General features: G+C 43.8%; 1 long non-coding RNA gene across 1 annotated transcript in view; it reads right to left on the reverse strand.

The window, feature by feature from the left end:
* Positions 1 to 23,811, reverse strand: part of LOC147700996 (uncharacterized) — a 68,757-nt gene extending 44,946 nt beyond the window's left edge. Inside the window, exons 1-2 of the long non-coding RNA XR_015297423.1 lie at positions 23,690 to 23,811; positions 12,304 to 12,453 (exon numbers count right to left, since the gene is read on the reverse strand). This is a non-coding gene — a long non-coding RNA (uncharacterized LOC147700996). The remainder of the gene's footprint in view (positions 1 to 12,303; positions 12,454 to 23,689) is intronic.
* Between the last annotated feature and the right edge of the window lie 1,215 nt (positions 23,812 to 25,026).

The raw sequence follows: 25,026 nt of genomic DNA on the forward strand, positions 1-25,026 counted from the left end.
CTCTATTTTTATTGGCTGAAAGCCAAATGAGTATAATAATATATTCTCATTCTTAGGAATTTTATTTGAACAGACAGGCTCCTGGTGTAGAGTAATTATGGCGAGAAGACTCCTATTTTGTAAGTCAATAATGGCACTAAATAATTTTAGCAGGGAATGGGTAGAAGTCAGTCGAGGGAACTGTTGAATATTTATAGGGTAAAATGTGTAGCAATTGCCACTTATAGGGCAGGTATCTGGGGGCTTGTCAATGTTAACTCACTTCAAGAAGCTGAGAACCTCTTCCTCGGATACCCCCTAGCAGTACCGGAAAGTACTTCTACACTTATTTGCCACACTGAACTGGGAATGCCTTATCTTGAAGATGTGATCAAGATACAGCCTGTACTGTTGTGGCACAGGGTTTGGACCACTAAAGAGTCTGTATTTAACCAGCACATTTTAAAGGATGTTTAACTATTGATGGGGCAAAAAAGATAAGATGGCCAAACTATGTTGAGAAGTTTTTTACTCAAAAAGGCCATAAGAAATTTTACAAAGACCCATCTTCCATGTTTCGGCTGTCAAGAAAGGACCTCAAAAATATATGTGTGTCATACCTGAGCGAGTTTAGAATTTCAAGTGAAATGACCAAACCATTGGTGGCGGCACATCAGCTTACCTTGATTACTGTTAACATGCAGCCTCACATTTTGCTATCCACTAAGGACTTTGAAAGATTTTTGTTAACTCGCCTCAGGCTTAATATTGAATTTTTAGTTTTCCAGAGGTAAATGACTGATCAAGATCGCTTTGTAACTGCCCATGTGATGATATTTCAACTCAGTCGTCCCTACACATCAATCAATCAGAGAACTTGTAAAGCGCGCTACTTACCCGTGAGGGTCTCAAGGTGCTGAGGGTTTGCTGCTATTGTTCGAAGAGCCAGGTCTTGAGGAGTCTTCTGAATGCGAGTAGGTCTTGGGTCTGCTATATGTGGGTAGGGAGGGTTTTCCAGGTCTTGGCGGTGAGGTAAGAGAAGGATCTGCCACCGGAGGTCGTTTGTTGGATGCGGGGGCGGTGACGAGGGTGAGACTGGCGGAGCGTAGCTGGCGGGTGGGGGTGTGGAAGCTGAGTCTGCTGTTCAGGTAGGCTGGTCCGGCATTGTGGAGTACTCTGTTCTTTTGTAAATTTTATTCCATACCCAGAAAAAGGTGGATTGGTCCCGTGCTAAAAAGATTGCAATTCTGACGGTGCCATCCTGCTTTCTTGGTGATACAGAATTTAGACAATGTATTTACTATCACCTCTGTCACTGCTTTTAAAAAAGATATTTTTAAATCTCGTAATTCACTTAGGATATTAATTTATACAATAGTTTTTATCTATCATTTTAATGCAATTTATTTAAACTGTATTTTATTACTGTACTTTTATGGTTATTTCTTGTAATATAACCAAATAAAGATCTTTGAATTGAATTGAGTTAGAATCTGTGCCACTTATATTGACATCATCACATCCTACATGTAAGACCAGGGTAGGATGAAAAAGTAAAATACACTGCACACAATATTTACTGTGGGTCATTATTCATTTATTTACTCATGAAGTTCTACATAGTGTACATGGCCCAGCGGCAACAGAGCACATTACAAATAGACATGAGGATAGATGCAGACAGTACCAACAAAGAAAGAAGAAACAATGATCAGTCTGACACCAAACGAGAAAGTAATCTGTCAAGTAAATTAGGTATTTACTTGTACATTGTAGCGGTTTGGACCTCACATTCGAGTGTATTAAGTAGTGCAAGATGCATGTCTGCTACGAAAGGTCTTCTGTGGTTTCCTGAAGAGATCATCTCAAGTGTAGGCAGAGGCTGAGGCACCACATCTGCCCAAGTACCAATAGATGGGTGACCAGAGGTGGGATAAGGATGGCACAGTTCAGGTGTCCACTGGTAGTGTGATGCTGCAGAGGAAGGCTACAGATGCAGTTTCATCAGCAGGAGTAGAGCAGCTGCTGGCAGGAGGAGCCCATCTCCAGGGTGAGAGGCGCTGTTGGTACATACTGTCCTATATTTTATAGCTGGACTTGAGAAATTACCTAGTGCACAAAAGCTTTCAGTGGCACAGCCACGAAGGGTAACTTGAGTGCTCTGGGAACCTGCAGAAAGAAGAACAATATGTCAAGAATGTATGAAGCACTTACCACAAGCGGTTCTTAAGTAATGAGTGACTGGTAGAAGATGTTCCTTAAACGCTAAACTTTGCCAGCACCACCATTTGTGACCTGCAGCTTTCCTTCAGTCCTTGCAGTGAGCCCTCACCCACCCTCACCCACCCTGGTGGATGCAGTTGCTCTGTAGTCAGTGCATTGGTAATAAGGCTCTTTGCCAATGTTGTGATGCTGTTAGATGCTGCATGTGCGCTCCTATTACCCTCACTGTGTGATGCCTCATTAACTGCAGTTGCTGGTGTTCTGTAATGATTGAACTCAAGGATGCTGGTACCCCCATGTGCCTGCAACGGGTCTTGTCTATCTGTTACCTACGTGCATCTAATATAGTTTTATTATCTGCATCCAGAGTATCCTGATATCAGCACTTAAGTCATTATGTTATCTAGGTGCTAAGTGGTACTGTTTTCTGCAAACCGGGCAAGCCACATATCATACATTTATGGGACATAGCCATTACAACATGGATGTTACCACGCACAGACTTTACCATGCATATGTTACAATGCATTCACCATCACTATGTACAGCCTTTACCATGAATTCTTTACAACGCATATGACTTTACCACAAATGCCTTTACAATGAATTACTTAGCAAAGGTATGTATAGTTAAGGTATATGTGTGGTACTGGTGGTAACAGCAAATGTGTGGGAAGTGTGGTGTAGGCTATTGCTTCATTAGAGGAAACAGAGAGACCCTTCTGCTTCCTCTTTATGACATGAGCAGCGCCTCAGAGGAGCTGCCTGGTAGTCGTGGAGAGGTAAATAGCGTTGGACCGGAGGTGGACTTCTACAGTTTTAGGGCTTTGTGCTGGGGATGGGTATTTATAAAAAGGGCTGGAGCCTGGGAGAAGTCGTTCAGAGTTCCACTTTTAGGGCTCAGGGGAAGGTTATTTTTTAGAAGGGCTAGGGGCTGGGTTTTGGAGGGAGGGTGGTTTGTGCAGAGGTCCACGTTTCGGTCTAGGGGCAGGGGAGGGCTATTATTTAGAAGGGCAGGGGCGGTCACAAAGGGTTTTACTTTTAGTGTTCAGGGGAAGGGTAGTTTTTACAATGACTAGGGGCAAGGGGGAGAGTTGCGCAGGGGTTCACTTTTAGGGCTCAAGGGAGGGGAGGGCAAGGGTAAAGAAGGGGTATTTTTTAAAAGTGCTGGGGGCTGGGTGTAGGAGCACCAGGGACAGGTTATAGAACTCGGAGCAGGTGTCAGGGAAATCAGTTAAAGGTTATGCGTGGTAATGGCACTTGCTTTGTAACACATGCGTGGTAAAGGCATGCGTTGCAGTGGAATGCGTTGTATCGTCATACATCCTACTTTTATTAGCGCGATCTGCTCTCGGTATTCTGCATGATCTTGTCTTCAGCACCCTGTGTTGTCTTGTGATGTGCACTTTGTGTTATCATATTTTCTGCACCCCACATACTTTATTTAGCGGCACCCGAGGTCCCCAAATTAAGAACACCTCATGCGATCCTGACAACTGGATTCCATTTAAATCAGTAATCTAGCTGGCAAGGGGGCCGCCTACAACATCTGAGTGTTTATACCTTACCTATTCTAATTGTCAGAGGTGTGGATGTCTTGTTACTCTATGTGTCCTCCACCCCTTCTACCGCCATATCTATATTATTTACCGCTAGCCCTCCTAGACACTTGGGGACGGATTCACAAAGGTAAACTTAAATGTTTGGCCTAGATTAAGACCAAATGTCTAAATTCATGACTTTGGGAATTCACAAAGTCATGAGTACTATTTTTATATCATCTCTCGGGCAGTTTCTCTGCCCGAGTGCCGACATAAAGAATGTACTCGTAAATGGCCTTTGTATATTTCCAAAGTCATAAATGTAAACGTTTGGACTAAGTTTAGGTCAAACATCTAAGATTTCCTCTGTGAATCTAGTCCATGGCTACTTTCCCTATCCTATATTTCAATCTACTATGTTCACTATTAACTTCAACAACTTTCTAATTATTATTGTAGATTTCAACTACTGGGCTTCAAGGCTGAGGGAAAGACTATGGATTCCAGCGACCTCCTCACTATAGTTTCAAACAAAAATCAATGGTCCTACATATATTTAAGGGCATATTTTGGACCGTACATTAGCTCTAGACTCTTTTACTGAAAGCTTTAAAATTAAACCCAATCCTTGGTCAGATAAATAAGTCATACAATGTTTTATTTTATCTCTTTAAGCAAGAAACCATAAAAGATTATATACAGGTGTAAAACTGTTCTAAAGAAAATGTTATCTAATTTTAAAAGGACAGTGAAAATATTACTCCTGCTAAGTTTGATCATGCTTAAGACAGATGGATAAATCAAATGACAGATTTGCATGGACCTGTGAAATTACAGACATAGAAAAGCAACACCCTGATGCACGGAGGATGTAGATTTGGCAAAAACAACGATGTAACATGCAGAAATCTAAAAAATATTATTAAAAGAGTAATAAATATTTGTGAACTCCTAATCGAAAATACCAAAGAAAAATATTATTCTGCAGAACATCACTACCTCGTCTAATTACTATCAAGTAGTTTTTCGGATTATTAAATAACTTTCAGATGACTCAAAGACTGCCCGTGATGTCACTCTAACACAAGACATATGTAGCTCCTTAAATACGTACATCATTGATGATGTGTAAAGCTTGTGGCGCAAAACAGAATCTGACCATTCCTCCCAGCCATGATGAAGCACAAGCCTGTCCCCAGCAGGCTCTTCAACTTGGCTCCTTTTTCTACTGAGGACGTTTGGCAGGCTCTGAATAATTTAATGTGGTCCATGCCCTGATACTATCTTAAAACAGCATCAGATCGACTCTTTCAACCCTCTAAGAGAAATAATATTCAATAATTTGCTAGAATCAATTGATTCTTGGAGATCATTGAAGTCTGATTCAGTTACTCCCATCTTCAAGGAGACTGGAGCAGACCCCTGGGCAATTAAATGAATGTCCCATGCAGCAGCATCAAAGATATAAAAATAAATCACATGGGTAGACAACTCGGTAGTCCTGTCCAACACAGGCTTTTGGCCTTAGTTTGGAAGCAGACTGGGGGGCTGATATTACTAGACCTCCTAGATGCCTTTGACATCTTTCGACGGTGGCCTGGAAGCCATCATTCCTGAGGGAGCGTATTTACTCAGTAAGGCTCTCTCTTAATCAAGCTTCGACTGTCCCTCTGAAATGTAGAGTCACATAAGGTCCAGCTCTATCTTCACATTTGCCACCTCTACATTGGGCCACTTGACAAACCATTTCACTGACAGGTAAACAATTTTATATGTACATCAATGCCACCTAGCCGTTAGTAAAACTGGGTGGGGATTTGCGCCCCGGTTCACACTTCCAGGAGTGCATTTTTGGTATGTAGGGGAAGATGGGTACCAGCTGGCTGGAATTGAATTCCGAAAGGAGGTCTTTGGCTAGACTCCTTTGGCCAAGAGGAACGGATTGCATACAGGGAGAAGTACAGGTAATGCAAAGCCTGGGAGTAAAGGTACAAATCCACTTTATTTATTTCCAATCAAATCTCTAGGCTGGTGTTCCCTCACTCTTACTGACTGACAAAGTGAAGGAAATCACACCTTTCCTCACAGAAGATGGGAAAAGTTGAGCAATATTGCTTATTATTGGCTCCGGATTGGACTAAGCCAATTTCTTTTATTCAGGCCCACCTGGTTATTGACTTCAAAGCATGCAGGTGATCCTGATCCCTAGTGCATGTCTTGAAGCTTCTCTTTTCAGCCTCTTCTTCGATTATTATATAGACCGTCCATCAGGGAGCGTATCCAATTTAAGAGTTCATGCTCTGAACACCGAACAATGTACGGATATTGTCCTTGGTTTATATACAAATGCACTTGTCCTCTAGAAAATTGTGGTCATCCAAAGATAATCTTGTGATGACCCAAATTCACCAAAAAGGAGGTTGGTAGCCACAGCTTCTCTGTCATCACAGACAGTCTCTGCAATTCAGTGCCAGATTACTTATGATTACACACATCTCTCAGTGCGTTGGACGAGATCAGAAAACCTGGTTGCTTACCCAGGAATTGCAAGCTTGAACGTCTTTATCAGATGTTCCAGAATATACAAATGTTAATTCAGTGCCAAGAAACTATTAGTGTACATGCACTCTATAAATTTTTCATATAGATAAATAGACAGATAGATGTGTAAATGTGTATTTATAGATACATAATTCATGTATATACTTTACACAGAAATATACATCGTTATTTATGCATGTCTATAATTTACGTATTTTTTTGTTTTGAAGAGGAGAAGCCGAAGAGGCAGGCCTAAAAATCATCTCTGAAGCTGGATATACATTAAATGCACTGTCCGCAAGCTGATCTAATGAGGCGATCAATAAGCATGCTGAAGATAGTTGTTTCCAGTTGGATTGAAGTTGCCTTACTTTATGCCCATCAAGGTACAGAGATAGTCTTTGTGTTATTGCTTCTCTAGGTTTTAAGAGCTGCTGATGCTTGAAATATTCTACAGAGTAGATTTTACCCCTTTCCTTTCTAGGTTTAGGTCTGAGGCTATTGTGTTGTTCAGTGCTGTGGGTCATTCTTCTGGACACAGGACAGTTTTTAAATGTCTCACTGCTAAAATAAAACCTGACCATCCAAACCTCTAGGTGTTAGTCCTAGATTTGCTGGTCACTTTTGAATGGACAACAGTAGGATTGCAATGAGATATTTCTAAGCTGTAGATACTGTGCTGGTGCACCAGGTTTACCTATGCTTGTTTCCACAGTGTACCAGAGGCATTTGTTCTCCAGCCCTGAGCACTGCATGGTGTGATTCTGTGGGTCACACACGCCACTGTTCTCAGGGAGGCAGGCTGGACACGACACTCGGTTCTTAGTGGTATCTGGTGAAAGAAAGAAAATAGGACGATTGATATACCTCAATAGTCAATGTTATCAGCATCAGGAAACAGCAGGTACTAAACACATTGTAACTTCAGGACCAGAGAAAGCAGAAAGACGCAAGCTGTACCAGCTTCTGAATAGAGTCTCAACATTGCCTCAGCATTGTTTTTGGTGATGAGGTGGTAATACACTGGACCTGGAAACAAGCACGAAGAACCACAGCTGAAGGGTGAAGCGAGGTAAATGTTAATACATTTCAAAAGAGGAAGGATAGTGCTTGAAGTGAGGCTATTGGTGTGGATTTTAATGTGTTCTGCCTGTAGCTCAGTGGGGAGCTAGCCTCATATGTGGTCGCATCCATGTTATCCCCTGTTTCAGATTATGTATCTCCACTCGGAAACATCATTTACCTTGAACTTTCAGAGGCACATATCCAGAATGTGTTAGTGGGGCCAATTTTAATTTTCAGATGCCTCTAGTAACTAATCCATTTATCGGGAGATTGCGAAAAGCAGGTGATGATGGGAGTACCACATGTCCTTATCAGACTCAACTTAATCTGCCTTTGCCTCTTCGCAGATCCTTTCTAAAAAGACCAAACTCGCCCATTCCTGATAATTCATCCTGTCCCTATGATGTTCACACAATAAAATACACTGACTCCTATCTGTGGGTGGATTAATGCATGCACTGAAGGGATCCATTGTCACTGGTTTGAATGCTGGACGCTGCACTTGGACCATCAGACTGAGGTGCATCTGTGACAAAGCACCATTGGACCACCAGGTGATCAGGCTCCTTACAAATACCTTTGTTATTTTTAAGAACTTTGGCACATTCTCTACTTTCCTCTTCCCCTAAGACATTCATATCCACACCACACTGCTCATAATTCCACTGAGGCTTCTTGCACCACATTTGACCTGAGATCAGCTGCACCCCTTTGTCCATCAATAACACTGGAGGAAAACCAATCCCCCTTCTACAGCAAATCCTCCATGAGCCGAATCATAGACCAAGAAAGGGGAGGTATCCTGCTGTAAAACACCTCAGAATCAGAGCATGCACTCTTAAACGTATCCCTCATTCCTCTAGATGTGACAATAGTAAGGGTGATACCTGGCAAAAGCTCATTCGCTATTTTTGACTCCCTAGCACTAGGTCTGTGCCTCGTCCTCCAGGGGCAGCACTACCACTAGGGTGAAGGAGCATCGCCCACTGCTTTTTTTTGCAGTACGAGAAGCAGAATAACTTGCATTTATTACCATTTTATGTTTGGTTGTGTGCAGGCGGGAGGGCATAGCTGCTCTGAGAGCAGGGCAGAGTGTGCCTGCTCACTCCCGAGTTGCAAAGACTGTTTTATGCCGCTCCCCTGGGGTAACCAAAACCAATCATGCTCACTCTGCCCTTCTCCATGCAAGCTGCAATGCAGCCTACATGGAGAAAATGGCCTCCCCATAAGACGATGGCTGGGCGGCGTCCCGACCAATCACAATGCTACTTGCAGTGTTTTGATTGGCTATAGGTGAGGGAGCCTGGCTGCCTGCTTCTGTTTCCTCTTCTAGTGAAGGCAGGAGAGCAGGAGCAGTGAAGACAAGAGACCCAGCCGGCAGAAAGGTAAGTTTAATTATATATATCTTTTTAATTAAATTAACCCTCCCTTTCCCTGCGTGATCCCCTCCCTGTATAAAACCCAACCCAGAGTAATGTCGGCTGCGACTGCCGTCCTCAGTCTCATCATCAAGACCCTTATCCTGCAGCTAATCCGATAGCCAAGCACAGGCACCAGTTGGGAATAGTCCAACAGGGGCTCCCTATTTTAGACCTATTCAGCACTTCATATCTTTTCACTCATTTTTCAGACTATTAATGTTTTACTCTTTTTGACTCCTGTGTGTGGAATGTGTTCTTCAAAATTAGAAACAATCAGCAGTTTTCCTTTAGCTTATGGTTCTGGAGCCTTCAAAATGGGGAATCCTTTGCATGCTTGATTCCCTCACCATTAACGTCATGACCTGGGACTCTACTTGGTCACACCTCAACGTGCACTTACCACTATTAATAGTGAGTTTCCCAGTTTATGCAATTTAAATGAATTTTCTTTTATGCTAGTCAAGAGAGCACACATCATTGTATTACATTAAACAAACCGCTCACCACTATTTGAAACATCAGTGCCACTCAGGTTCTACATCTCTAGATGTAGGCACTCACACACACAATCTGCAGCACTTTTTTCTGAGGTTTTAGCTCTGTAGATGTAGTTGCTTAAGCACACACTCTGTGAACCTTCTGTTTGTGGTCTTAGCCCTGTAGATGTAGGCGCTCAAACACATAATTCACAGGCTATCTGTTTGAGGTCTTAGTATTGTCATAGAAAGCTCTTAAGCACACAATCTGGAAACCCTTCTGTCTGAGGTCCTACCTCTGTGGATGTAGGTTCTCAAGCACACAATGCAGCACTTCTGTTTAAGGTCCTAGCTCGGTAGATGTAGGTGCTCAAGCACACAATCTGCAGACCTTCTGTCTGATGTTCTAGCTCTGTTGATGTAGGCGCTCAAGCACACAATCTATAGAACGTCTGTTTGAGGTTGTAGCTCTGTGGATGTGGGCGCTCACGCACACAATCTACAGAATGCGTGTTTGAGGTCCTAGCCCTGTGGATGTGGGCTCTCACGCACAGCTCTGTGGATATATGCCCTCAGAACACACAGTCTTCTGCCTACTTTCTGAGGTCCAAGCTTTGTGGATGTACGTGCTCAAACAAATAAGCTGCAGACCCACCTTCTGTGCTCCTAGCTCTGTAGATGTGGGAGCTCAAGCACACATTATGCAGCTCTTCTCTCTGAGGTTCTATCTCTATAGATGTAGGCTCTCAAGCACACAATCTGCAGACCTTATGTCTGTAGTCCTTGCTCTGTAGATTTAGGCGCTCAAGTGCAGTGAGCCAGTTCCCATATATTAATTTCAAGAAGACCACACTTTTTGACAACTGAGGTTCCCCACAGTCACCCCATTTCACCACTTCAGAAAATGTTGAACAACACCACTTTACACCAATCAGATTTGCTTACAGAACAAGAGTCAGAGCTGCCTTTAATTAGAAGTCCAAGGAATTCTCCAAAGGTCAGCCAGCACTTGTAAATAGTAATATTCCTCAATGGTGCATAAAGATATTTTCACTAGAAAAGTGTTAATAGATGTTATGGTTCTTTACACAAAAGATAAAATATTGTTAGTCACCAACAATAAATACAATTTATCTACATATTGGTGGAATGTTATGTAACATCTACAGCTACTCATGTTAGGGAGTTAAGGTGATGATCTGAAACCGAACCCCAATTTTTAGAGGCTTTTGTGGAAAACATTCACAGTTCCCATGGCAGTCTCATACTGAACAGACTGGCATGGTTGCTGCCCTGCAACGTTCTGTCACCATCACTGCCACCATAGGACACATATATTTACCTCTCCTGCGGAAATGGGAATAGGGAGCACAGAAGTGAGTGAATGGGGCATCATTTCTTTCATTTTGTGGTTGTTACATAACTTCCCACCTATCGATCAGGATGTATAGTCCCTTCCTTATACATAGGTCAATGAACCACCTGCTGGGCAATTAGAAGCCTTCACTTCAGTTTGTGTTGAAGAGATTCCATACATCAATTTCTCTTGTTCCTGATCTCCCAGGTCACTCTCCTCCTGTACATTTGCAAGGACGCCATGAAAGGCTGTTGGAAAGGAGAATCAGAATCCCTACAGCGGTTCCTGCTCAGGCACCGCCTCCTTGTAAGGGGCACGATTCCGATCACTGCCCCAATAGGATCCTAGATCCTGTCGGGAGCAGCAGTCTTTCCCCTAACCTCTGCGGTCCAATCGCCTGCATCGTAATGTTGGGCAGACTGTTATCGATGGCCTGTCAGTGGCGGTCTGCCCGACATCCTAATCAGGCCCTAGGTATCAATGCAAGTCTGGGCACAGTTTCATTTTTGTAGACAAGCCTATAGGACCACAATTAGACAGATTGATATTTAAAAAAACAGCTAAAATGTAACCAGTGATGCTGAAAATGACCATTGCTGTCAATGGAGAGCCCACCTTTAGTGTGTATGTAATTTAACTGCATTTTTGGGGAAAGTGTGTTTTCTATGCTTTCGAAATCTCAGAAACAACCAGGTGGGGTAGATTAGTGAGTTTTTCATAAGGCCCCGAAAGACACTTACGTATACAACGTAGTACAATGACAGCAATTAGATGTGTGGATGGATGTGCTTTTATCATTTATGATAGACAATGGGATTTATATCATTACTACTGTAGCTTTGGGGCTGATCGAAGTGCCCTGGTGTTGGATGGGATAATTACTGCACCAGATGAAATCTGATTTGAGGTGTTTGAAATGTATCAGTTGCAATAATTATCACCTAATTCAAGTTTCGGCCTGAAAAAATTGACATAACTTGAGGGTTTGATGTTCCCGCACCAACATCTGCATGTTTAAGGTAGTTATAGGGCATTTTTCACCCATGAAATTGCATCAAGTAAGATGTGCTGAAATTTGAACGAGGAGTGTTAACTTTATTGCGCCTGGTAATTAGACCTTATACCTCAGGGGTGACAAGTAGCGCTCTACAAATTGACTGTTTGATTGTGCAATAAGGTACATGTAATCAGCTGCTTAGAATCAGGAATAGCTACATATGTGGACATATGCAATAACATATATGGTGGTGACAAAACAGCCAAAGATGGGCTTCATTAATATAACCGTGAGACTTAAGGAAACATTGATGCGGTGGTAAGGTAGCCATGACCTGAACATAAGTAACACATTAGAAGTTGCGAGGGTTGGTTGAAGTACTGGACCAATGTTAGAGCTCTTCTGTGTGAATTCTGAATTCTGACTGTGCCCTTCAGCATAACATACCAGAAAGACCAGACCTCCTAAGGTTATGTTCATTTAACTTATCCTTTTCTTCAACAGTATCTGGGTCATACACAGTTTTCCTTCTTTCATAGCAAAAACAACAGAACATTGTTATTTTGTAATGAGGTGAGGACAACAGAAGTATCAAATTATTCTGCAGCCATTGGGATATTTTCTATCAGAAATTAAAATAAACAGCAACACTGCACTTGAAAAGCAGATGACAGTCTGAAAAAGAATGTATTATACCACTTACTGAGGGGAATCACAGGGGTGCAGCCGTCAGTCTTGCAGCAGCTAGATCCACTCACGGTGTAAACGCCTTCAGCGTTAACACTATATATTGCATTACATGATTTAGATTCTCCACAATCGATCTGAAAGTTACTGGCGACAACATGCCCACCTGAAACAGAAAAACAACTGGATGATTGTGTCAAGGACCAGCATACATCACCCACCGCCTGAGCTTTCATCCACCCTCCAGACCCCTGCGCACTGCCTCACTCTCCCTCACTCACACCCCCGCATCCGCCACGGCAACAGTGGAGGTCGTTCCTTCTCCTACCTAGCCATGAACTCCTGGAACAGCGACCCCATCCACCTTGGACCTCACCCTCCTTTCAGGTGTTCAAAAGGAGACTCAAGTCATGGCTTTTCAATGGAAGCCTCAGACCAGCCTGGACCTAGTGCCTCTGCATGGCATATAGGGTCTGATATCACCAGATCAAATATTTGAAAAAACAAAAATGCAATGGGGTTGGCTCCGGAACACTTGCTTGACACCCGATATCCGCTTCCAATAGGGGATAGCATCTGCATTTGGAAGGACAATGATTAGGCGTCAGCAACAGATGATGCCAGTTCAACTAACATTGGCAACGCCTATTGGCCTAGCCTTTCAAATAGTTACAGTACCTCACGTAATTACTAGATGTTATTTCTGGGTCAGAAAAAAATAAGAGAAGTCTTTACCAAGACTGCAGCCCTTCAGAAGTTCACTAGATGTACCTCGCAAGTCAGAAGCAACTGCTTAACATGTCTATCACAATGCTACAATAATCATGTTGTTACTAAGTGTCCCTCTTGAGGACGATGCAACTGCTTAAACTGTCATGCACAAGGTGAAGGTTTTAGGGCTTCAACATAAAAATATACCAATCCACTTTTGCTACTCCAATAAAGCGTTTATAGCCTTTCCCGAAGGTAGAGTTCCACAAGTCGGTACTAGGTGTCCATCAAATGCAGAACTATTGCACTTCTTACATGAAGCTGCTATTCCACTAATCATTACTAGGTGTCCCCGTTAAGTCAGATGCAAAAGCATTGAAATGTTTAAATGAAGCTGTAGGTCCACCAGTGGTTCCAAGGTGTCCCTCACAAATCAAATGGAAAAGCATTGATAGTCTTTCGTGAAGTTGAAGTTCCACAAGTCTGTACTAGGTATCCCTTTAAAACTCAAACTAATGCAAAATTAAATTCTTACTTGAACCTGCAGCTCCACTATTCGTTACTAGTTGTCCCTCAAGTCAAATGCATAGGAGGTGCAATTCCACAAGTCATAACTTGGTGTCCCTCTGAAGTCACATGCAAACGCATTGAGATCCCTTAATTAGGCCTCAGTTCTAAAAGTCTGTACAGGTCATCCTTCACAAGTTAAATGCAAAAGCACTGAAATTATTATGTCAACCCTCAGTTCCACTAATTTGCCCTTGTTGTCCCTTAAAAGTGGAATGGAAATGCATTAATTTAATTTCCTGAAGTTGTAATTCCATAAGACCTTACTAGGTGCCCCTCCTAGTCAATTGCGAAAGCACTGACATTTTTTCATGGAGCTAAAGTTCCATTTTCTGTTAATAAAGGTCCATCTCTAGGCAGAAGCAGCTGCTTCAATTGACCTCTACCAAGCTGAGGGGATATGGTTTCATATATACATTTTCATACACACTTTTTCTATTTTAACTTGTTGTGCCTGTTTTCCATAGAATTAATTATTTGCCAAAGCTGGTTCTTAATAATAATTCCAAATTACAGATTTCAATACACTTCTTCTTTTTTTTTACATTTGTGTTCACAGCCTATTCTTTATAGGAACTTTTATTCACTAGTACATATGACACAATTAAATAGTTTGGGGCAGATTTATGATGCCCTTGTGCCGCAATTGCGTCACTTCATTTGACGCAACTGCGGCGCAATCAATGCGCCCTATTTACAACGTGACGCATCTAGGAGATGCGTCACGTTGTAAAGCCCTGTGCCATAAGGAGGCGTTCCTGCGCAGGGGGGGCCTTCCTGCGCAGGAACGCCTCCTGAAAGTGGCTGAGTGAAATCTATGAGATTTCACTCAGTCACTTTCAGGCCAATGCTGCGTCAAAACCCTGCGCCTGCTTGAAGCAGGCGTAGGTCTTGATGCAGCATTGTGTAGGTGCGACGCAACTCCAGCAATGCGCCACATTTCCTGCACAGATGCGTCACGCTTCTGTGCCGTTTTTGCACCATGGTGCGCCGCATTATAAATGCGGCGCACCATGGGTGGCGGAGCTGTGGCGCACTGTTGCGCACGTTAACTGGCGCATCCCTGGGGATGCACCAGTTAACATAAATCTGCTCCTTTGTCTTTATGTTTTGCTTCATGTTTTACGATTACTTTTTGTATTCTCAGTGGTGTTAAAAAGCCTTGTGAAATATGACCTGCAGCAAGGTGAGAGCGCAGGGCTCTAGTATATACATTTGTGTACACATTTTTGCTATTTTAACAAGTTGTGCTTGTTTTCTATAGAATTCAGTTTCAGTTTCATAAACTTTTATTCGATTATCAATTGTATAATCATAAAAAGTACATACAGAAGAAAAAAAGTTTTCAGCGCATAAATGAGTTTAAAAATAAGTCGGAATACAAAGAGACATACTAAGAATAAAATTTGCAGTTTTGTTTGCTTCTGGTTAGTTTAGAACATTTTGACGTATTGTTATGACTACTTTAAGAAAAGTCACTATAAGTTTAGCTTCATGGGGCGTGTTCAGAGACTGCAAAAAAAGAAACGCAGAATAGCATTGTCTGAGGCCACTGGATCGGAGAAGTGGAATAATCCACGTTTTTCGTGGAAGTTTGTAATATTTACAAAATAAAACAACGTGGATCGTTGACTGTTGGGAAATTCCATCACATGGACAGTTCATCAGATTGCGGGACCAATTTTGAGTTTCCGGAAATGAAACAAAACGGAAAAAAATGTTAAAACGAAGTCTTGTTAATAAAAATTTCTCGTAGTTTGTTAAGAAGTACGTCAAATATGCTTGTATGCCTTTGCAAGATTGTTGTGCACAGATTTTTTCGTTAGATGGTTTTAAGATCTCAGTTTGATTCCGTAACTCCCTCAGGTGACCCAGACACATTGATTTTAATTGTTTCCTGGAAATATCTTCTATCGAAGTAGGATCTTCGAAGTAAGACTTGTGGTCCAGGTCTTTGAAGAAGTTCCATATGTAGGTCAACCAAGGAATTTTTCGCCAGTGTGTCAAGGCTAAGCAGTCTGTAATAAGGGAGCGAGTTAGATGGCATTCAGGGTTGGTCCATATTCGATGCCACAGTAAATTTGGTTGGCAGCGAATAGTGTCAACAATATGTTCCATACCAAGCTCGCAATGCGAGGCTAGTCTCGGGGAACTTTGAGGGAGGCCTAAGATGTATTTAATAAAGCCATTCTCCGTTACTTGAAGTTGATCTATGCGTCCATGACCCCAAACGCCAGCTCCATAGGTAGCCACACTATGGCACTTTGCGTAATATATGGTCAGAAGTTCGGGTGGCGCTGGTTTCCCCAGTTTCCTCGAGAAAGAAATCAATGCCGATGTTGCCCGCCGAAAGTGAAGGTTTCTGGCGTCGATTGCCTGGCGCCAGTTCACCGCATCATCCACTAGGATTCCCAGGTAGTGGTAGACTGAGGTTTTTTCCAGCTTCATTTTATCCACCATTATCGGTTTAGGGTTTTTAACCCTAGGACCATGTGCATTATGAAAGTTTTCTTTATGTTTATTTTGAGACCGAGTGAGTCCATAAATGTGGCATATTTGTTAGTTTGTATCTGGAGTTGGTTCAGGGTCCGTGCTAAGATAACTGAATCATCAGCGTATAGCAGTGTGGGTATCGGACGGTGGTTTATCTGGGGTAAGTCCTGGCTCCCTTCCAACATAGCCTGCTCAAGCCCGTTTGTGTAAAGGTTGAACAGGAAGGGAGCCAGTACACATCCCTGTCTTACTCCCTTCGTTATTTGAAATGAGCGAGACAGCTCACCACTGGTACCAAATCTTACTCGCCCTGCAGCATTAGAATAGAGTTCACGTAGGAAGGCTATTAATGGGGGGTCCACTCCAAGGTCACTAAGTATTTGCCAGAGTTTTGCATGTTGGACGCAGTCAAATGTCGCACTTAGGTCGACATAGACAAGGAAGATGTTACCTCCTTTGGTGCCAACATATTTCCCTGCCAGAAGGACAAGGTTAAGGGCCTGTTCCACAGTCCCAAGCCCCTTCTGGAAGCCGTATTGTAGGTCGGTTATGATGTTATTCTCCCGGGCCCAAGATTGTAAACGGTCCAGGAGCACTCGACCCGCGATCTTACCCATGGAGTCCAGAAGGGAGATTGGTCTGTAGCAAGCTGGGTCGTCGCGGTCGCCTTTTTTAAAGATGGGTAAAAGGATTGATGTCGACCATGATTGGAAAAGCCCGACCGAGGTTACAGCTGACATAACCCGAGTGATTAGCTGTGACCAAAAGTCTACATTGTGGAGAAAGATGTCCATTGGAACTCCATCGGGGCCAGGAGCCTTGCCAGATTTAGATGCCCTGATTGCTTTGATAACTTCGCTGAGGTGGAAATGAATATTTATCGGGTAGATATTGTTTCCCGATAAATGGACCTCATTTGCTACTGAACCGTTAACTACTGCAAAGTCCAGAGGTGGGCCAAAAATTTTTGAGAAATGGGTGACCCAGTCTTCTTCGGTTACTGCCACGTCTAGGTGTTGGGTTTCTGTGCTGTTGGCCAAAAATGGAGATCTTATGACTTGCCAGAATAAGGTACTGTCCTTTCTTTGGGTGCTATCGTGCAGTTGTGACCATAGTTCTTGTTTGATTTGTTTTTTACGTTCCCGTCTGGCAGAATTATATGCTTTTCTTAGGTTAGAAATTTCCAGGGGGTCTCTCGTGGGTCTGCGTAAGGCTTCTTTAAGGGTTGAAAGTGCCTTCCGACAAGCGGTGTCAAACCATCTCGTGGTAGGGGGCTTGTTGCTCTTTTTTAGCTTGACAAATAGTTCATTCCTTATTGTTTCTTGGATGCTTTGGAAACTACTAACAATTATTTGAGGTGATGTCTCCAAGGACATGCATTCAGATATCCAGTGTTTGGATTTCTCAAGGACCCTCTGCGTCGTCTCTTCCGGGTCGATCTTAGCCCATTTAACCGTGTAGCCATTCAGTTTGCTCATTGTAAGTGTTTTCTGATTTAGAAGGCTCGGCTTTGCAGAGTAGCCATTTACCAGTTTGATGATAATTCTTACACTGAGTGGGTAATGGTCACTCGTTGCGTTAGACCCAGTTTCAAAGTTTGCTAATTGCCCTTTAAGTGAATGGGAGGCTATTATGTAGTCTATGGTTGTTGAGTAGCCTCTTCCATGGAAGGTTGGTAGAAAATCCTGCTGCGGGTCTACTAATTTGTTCACAAAATCCATATCTAAAGAAAATATAATGTCATTCAGTTTACTTCCACATGTCGAGTGCACAAAGTGGGGTATGGGGCTGCCAAGTTCGTTTTGCAGCCCACAAATTTCTCTTTTATGATTTGGGCACAGAGGGAGATTGAAATCGCCACCCCATATTAGGTTTGTTGTAGTTTTGTTGTTATCATTTTGCAATGTTGTTAGGAATGTGGCAATCTCTGCTAAATTTGACCAACAATCCGAGGTGCCAGAGTTGTTATAATAATTGGTAAAAAATATAGGTGTTACCATTAGTGGTGATTATCTGCATAATTTGGTATGATGAGGACTCTTTTAACAGTTTCGATATAAAGGGAAGCGTATTGGCGACATAGATCATAAGCCCCCCCTTTGGTCTGCCCATATTTCCCTGCACTGCTGGAGTGAAGAAAGTTTTATATCCCATTAGATGTATTGGGGTAGTGCACCATGTTTCTTGTAGGCAGAGTATCTGATGTTCCCTGGCTGTGTCAAGCCATAAGTCTGATGTTATTTTTGAAGACAGACCTGCGACATTCCAATATGTGATGGAAAGACTCAGATTGGTAGATTCAGGGGATACATGAGGGAGAGGTATTTTCATCGGGGTAGTCGCTATCGGGGTGTCTGTTGAGTGCTCTATCTGGGTCAGTGGATATAATATGCATAGCATTAGTAGGATTGCAGGAGACATCAGTGGTAGTCTCCGACGTTTGGTTTGCGTGGATATGGGGAACAGACTTAGATGTCACTCGCTGCTGACTTAGATTTACTGGTGGGTATGTGATGTTGATGTTTTTACTCTTTGATTCAGACCAGAACGTTCAATCGACCATCTCTAGGCAGTCGAAGCGATTTTGTGTTGGAAAGCCCTGCCAACCTTCGTATGATTGGTAAGGTCTGTACTGCCAGTACTGCCTTGGCCAATCTCTAGATATATTTCTGTTTCCATGGTCATAGGTATACCCCACCTGCTTCCACTGATCACTTTGGGGCTGGTGCCAGTTCCAGGTTGGGGTATAATGGTGTTGTTTCGTTGGAGGATAAAAGAAAGAAAGATGACGAGCATCAATTCCACCTTTTTTCTCCAGCGAGGGCCAAGCGCAAATATAATCCACAGTGGAAGGGTCTCTACATGTTACGATGATGCAGTCACCGCGGGTCGATTTTGGTGCTTTACCTACCCATACTGCCCTGCGGACTGTGGAGATCCCTCCAGAATGATGGGGTTCTAATGGACTGTTGATGCTTAGCCATTGCATGACCTTGTTTTTAAGTGACCAGGCAGTTTCTGGTGTATCTTCTGTTAGTTCGGGTACACCAGTGAGTACGATTGTGTATGGCGTGGCCTCTGGGGGCAGATGGACTGGACGCCTGGCTCCTGGTATTTTTTTTGAGGTCTTTTTGGGTGACAACTGGGAAGGGACCGTTGGTTTAGATGGTAAAAGTGTTGACTTTTTAATGGAGTGAGTTGCATTTGGATTTCCTGTTGCAGCCCCTGTGGTTCCTGGGATTACCGGGCCTATGTTAGGTGTATGCTGATTCGACACCACAGTTGTTTTACCCTGTTGTGCTCGAGGCGTTGCATTTTGCAGATTTTGCTTTGAAACATTTTGTTTTGGATTTTGTAGGGGTGGGATAGTCGGAGTTGATTGTTTTGTTACTTTGGGTGGTTGTGGTTGGAGAGATGTTTTCGAGGGCTGGATCACATTTCGCGGCCCTTTTTTTGCAGGATGTGCGTTTGTATCGAGGAGTGTGGCGGAAAGAATTGCCAATTGGGCTTCAAGATTCCTGATACTTAATTGTATAGGTTTCAAATGCTGAACCAAGAGGTCTTTAGTTGCAGTTAGTATTTGTGAGGTGGTTTTACATGTTCTGCAGGGATTATCTGTAACCTCGTTGGGGGTGATAGGAAGCAAGAGGTTGGTTTCTGGAGGGATTGTTGTAATTAGTTGCACAGATTGTGTTGTGTGATTTAGTGGTTCCCTCCCCGGCTCCGTCTCGTGACCCGGGTTAGAAGCCGTAGCTACTGCAATGTCAGTGAGGTTTGTACTACCTAATTTTGGGATGGCTCCTTCTCTTTCCCCTCGAAGGTAAGTATCTATGTTGGTGTGTGATCCTTCGAATGTTTGACAGGCTACTAAATCGGGAGATGCCTCTAAGTTATCTGATGTTGATGATAAGTCAGACTCAAGTTGAGTTACAGATAAATCAACTGTGGACGGGACTGTATTGATGTCAGGAGCAGTCACAGTCACGGGAAGAGAAGAGTTTGGGAAGGTTTGATGAATGGGAGAAGTTGTGGTTGCTAGAGTGCCCAAAGACGATCGCTTTGCATTCATAAGGTCCAGTGACACTCTTTTTTCAAGAAGAGAGAAACTCTGGTTGATTACCTCATGTGTCCGTGAGATAAATAGATCGATCGGTCCGGTTATTTGAGCTACCTCTTGGGCATTCTTAGATTTGGTCTTGGCGTTACTTCTGGTTTTAGTAGGCATGGTACGAGTATGCAGCGGGAAAATAGGCTCTGAGATGAATGAATTTAATAGCTGTTGAAACCAGAACCAAAGGGGGTGGCCCGGTCCGGTCTCTGCCGGTCACTAACGGGCAACAACGGGCCCGCCCTTGGCCCGGGCTTCGCCCCGGGCTGCGACCCGCGAGCGTCCCGCGATGCGCGTTAATGCCCTTGTTTAAGTCTCTGTAAGGTGAGAGGGGGCGTGGCACTGGGAGGGGGCGCGGCTCACGCGGGAAGAGGCAACAGCTGATGGAATTGAACGCTGTACCTCGCAGTCCCGGGGCCGCGCCTCTTGCCTCCTCTGCGGCCTCGCAGGTAGTTTTCCTCCTCTTCACCAAGGGCACAAGGGCTGGAGCACTGGAGAAATGACGAGCTACTCCTGTAGCGGCAGGCAAGAGTTTCTGGCAAAAACCTCAGAGCGAGCGGCTCCCGCGAAGCGGGGGCCGCGAGAGGTTATGAGCAGCTTGGTGGGGGCAGGCACGGGGAGGGGGCGCGGCTCACGCGGGAAGAGGCAACAGCTGATGGAGTTGAACGCTGTACCTCGCAGTCCCGGGGCCGCGCCTCTCGCCTCCTCTGCGGCCTCGCAGGTGGTTTTCCTCCTCTTCACCAAGGGCACAAGGGCTGGAGCACTGGAGAAATGACGAGCTACTCCTGTAGCGGCAGGCAAGAGTTTCTGGCGAAAACCTCAGAGCGAGCGGCTCCCGCGAAGCGCGGGCCGCAAGAGGTTATGAGCAGCTTGGTGGGGGCGGGCACTGGGAGGGGGCGCGGCTCACGCGGGAAGAGGCAACAGCTGATGGAATTGAACGCTGTACCTCGCAGTCCCGGGGCCGCGCCTCTTGCCTCCTCTGCGGCCTCGCAGGTAGTTTTCCTCCTCTTCACCAAGGGCACAAGGGCTGGAGCACTGGAGAAATGACGAGCTACTCCTGTAGCGGCAGGCAAGAGTTTCTGGCAAAAACCTCAGAGCGAGCGGCTCCCGCGAAGCGGGGGCCGCGAGAGGTTATGAGCAGCTTGGTGGGGGCAGGCACGGGGAGGGGGCGCGGCTCACACGGGAAGAGGCAACAGCTGATGGAGTTGAACGCTGTACCTCGCAGTCCCGGGGCCGCGCCTCTCGCCTCCTCTGCGGCCTCGCAGGTGATTTTCCTCCTCTTCACCAAGGGCTGGAGCACTGGAGAAATGACGAGCTACTCCTGTAGCGGCAGGCAAGAGTTTCTGGCGAAAACCTCAGAGCGAGCGGCTCCCGCGAAGCGCGGGCCGCAAGAGGTTATGAGCAGCTTGGTGGGTCGGGCACTGGGAGGGGGCGCGGCTCACGCGGGAAGAGGCAACAGCTGATGGAATTGAACGCTGTACCTCGCAGTCCCGGGGCCGCGCCTCTCGCCTCCTCTGCGGCCTCGCAGGTGGTTTTCCTCCTCTTCACCAAATGCACAAGGGCTGGAGTACTGGAGAAATGACGAGCTACTCCTGTAGCGGCAGGCAAGAGTTTCTGGCGAAAACCTCAGAGCGAGCGGCATATAGAATTCATTATTTGCCAAAGCTGGTTCATAATAATGAGTCCAAATTACAGATTTCAATTCATTTCTTGTCATCTTTTTTAAACACCCATCTATTTAAAGGAATGTTTATTCACTGGTAAGTGCAACACAATTAAACAATTAATTTGGTTTTTTTATGTTTTGTTGGCATTGGCATTCTCCATTATTTTTTGTACTCTTCCTCTAGGGGCAGCGGTGTTAGTGCAGGCTTATTGGCATTCCGTCTAGGGGCTTGTGACATTGCAGTGAATGCAGCTGTGTGAGGCTCCCTCCAGGGGAATGACACACGTATGCACCTCATTCTAGGGGAAAGAGGGAGCTTGGTATCAGGAAGGATGCCAAGCATATGCAAAAATCTTTCATTTGAGAGTAGTGTTTTCTGCATGCTGACAGTGCTTGTACAACACTCCAATCGGGGAGATGCTGCTCCACAACTAATCACTAGAGGGCTCTCTCAAGTCAGATACAAATGGTTGAAATGTCAATCACAATGCTGTGGGGGTGGAGCCCCAAACTAAAAATCTGCATATTCACTCTAGCCACTTTCATAACTTGTGCTAATTGGCTGTAGGATGAATAAATATACCGAAGCTGGTTTAGAGTGAAGAATGTACATAGTAATTTACAATAAATGTCTTGAGGTTTATGAAAATAGTTGATGTAACCCTACTATACATAGGGACTTTCAGTCATTGGGAAGTGCAAGTGTTTAACAGCTTTATGTTGAGTGAGCTGTTTTTATGTGTGTACAAAAGCAGAAGGGTAATGGTACAAGGTTAAAATGTAGTCACTCAAAATAAAATCATCCAGTAGCTAGAGTGTGCTGGTCTGTTCATCTACATCTTTTGCTGGGGTAGAAGGGACATGTAAACAGACCAATGGTGAACGAATGTTTATTGGTAATCCCTAAATAGTCATGTTGTTTTTGTATGATTTTTTTAAAGCATGAGGCTGACAAATCAGCTAAAGCGGTTTTGTCAGCCAGACCTAAAAAGTGTTGTACAGTCACAGACCAGCTGACGTTTCACTGCCAGCTGAAAAAGATCAGGCGCACTCTAGACACCTAAATATTTGTTATCCAGTTGCAATTTGGACACATCTTAGAGAAGACAGTTGGAGCTCAGGCCCCCCACACCACAGGGGCTCTGTTATCCCACAGTGGGCACACAGAGCTATGTAAAGGTTATGGTCCTCAAGTGAGGTATTCAACTTCCATGTTTTTGACCAATAGCAACAGTCTGTCTGCTCTCAACCATTGGCGCGGTGGATCTCTGAGAGAAATAATTAACATGTTAGGGAGGAGGGGTGCTGTCCGGTTTTGCACAGATCCCCCATTTCTTCCATAGAAAGTGAATTTCAGTGAGAGACTGCAAATGCCTATCACCTGTCTGCTCTCCCACCATGTGCTAAAGTGCTCCATCATGGCATGTAATTGGGATTCTATACTTTGTAATGTTATATCTAGAGTATGGCATTGTTTCTTATGGCATATTTCAACAATCTGTATGTAGTGTTGACTCAAATTTTGTGGTATTTCTTCATGTCATTTAATGTTACACAATGAAAGGTGTTGCTAAGATGTGTTACATTATAGCCCCAGGTTCCACCCAATAGCAGGATTTTGTTTTATGTGTGAATACCAAGGTTGTCTCTGGATTATCTACAGAGAATGATACATAATTTGATGTCTCCCCAGCAATATTGCAGAATATATGGAACTAATTTGTGTCACTTCATATGACCAAGTGGTGATGACCCTAGGACTCATAGTGTGGATATTTACATGGATGAAGTGTTGTACTTTGTAGATGGAGGACTGCACTGGCTGGACTATATCAAGCACTGGTACCATGGACTCACCATTTGTAGTTTCAGCATAGTGACCAATGCAGGTATCTTATGGAGCGCCACATGCGGTCACTTTCCCCGCGCAAGACAGGCCGGTCCTATTTTGGCATACCTGGCACGAGATTGCTTTTCCTGAATGAAAAAAACAGATGGGCAAAGTGTTATGTATGGCTCCCAGCGTTCCCTCATCCCTACTTCTTCTTTGCAATTATATTAGTTGCTGCTAACACATGTCACTTTAATTAGATGCTGCTATAATGTTATTTGCTGCTAGCATAAGGCACTTTAGTAAGCATGAGGCATTATTCATTGTTTTTATATAGTTTTTAATATTCTGTAAAAAATGTAATTTATCTAAACATAATTGGTGGATCTTTCCTAGGATGTTAATACCTTTGGGGCATATTATCAATGGGGTTTATCTCCGCTTTTTTGGCTTTAAAAGCCAAGAAAGCGGAGATAAAATTATCTCCCTATTACCTAGCTGTCGCTAACACCAGTTAGCGACAGCTAGTAGGAGATAGCGACCATCTTGGGCCCTGCTTTGTATGTCAGTGATATTTATCACTAATGACATGCAAAGTGGGCGTGCCAAGATGTTAGCGACTGGAAACAGTCGCTAACATCTCTATCTCCTATTACCAACTTTTGGAGATATTCGTGCTAAGCGCGAATATCTCCAAAAGCTAACACCTGCCCTGAGCAGTTCTTAGCCATGTTATCCAATGGGAGGTGGATAACATGGCTAAGAGCATTAGCTCGGTAATGCATGAATATCGCTGACTTTTCAGCGATATTCATGCTTTGCGGCGATTTTTATCGCATTCGCGTTAAACCTTGGTAATACCAAGGTTTGTTTGCGGTAAAAATCGCCGCAGCTCAGCGGTAAATTTTTGTCTCTAACAAAGCAATAGCGATAATTATCGCTATTGCTTGGTAATATGCCCCTTTGTGTATATATGCTTGTTTATTATTTGCTTTTTTTCCCTTTCTTGTTTACCTTGTTTGTAATGATTTTAACTAATCAACAAATAAATAAACCTACCTACCTACCTACTGCTTCTTTAAATGATATATTTTTCTCAATCAATTTGATTTTCTGAGGGGGACTGAACAGAGGGATTCCTTCTCAAAGGGACCTCGTGCTGCGATGGGTGAAGGGCCTTCCACTATTCTAGTGTTTACTTCCTTTTGTAGGTTTGTAAAGCTCTACAACTCATCAAGGTGCTGTTGAGCCAAAAAGCAGATCAAGATGTATCGAAAGGTTGCGGGACAGCAGCTGTGTGGTAAGGGTACCGCCACTATCTACGGTTTGGCTGAATCTGGTATTCCATTAGGAGGCAGTAGTA

The sequence above is a fragment of the Lissotriton vulgaris genome, chromosome 7 (assembly GCF_964263255.1).
Source record: "Lissotriton vulgaris chromosome 7, aLisVul1.2, whole genome shotgun sequence".
Lineage (NCBI taxonomy): Eukaryota > Metazoa > Chordata > Amphibia > Caudata > Salamandridae > Lissotriton > Lissotriton vulgaris.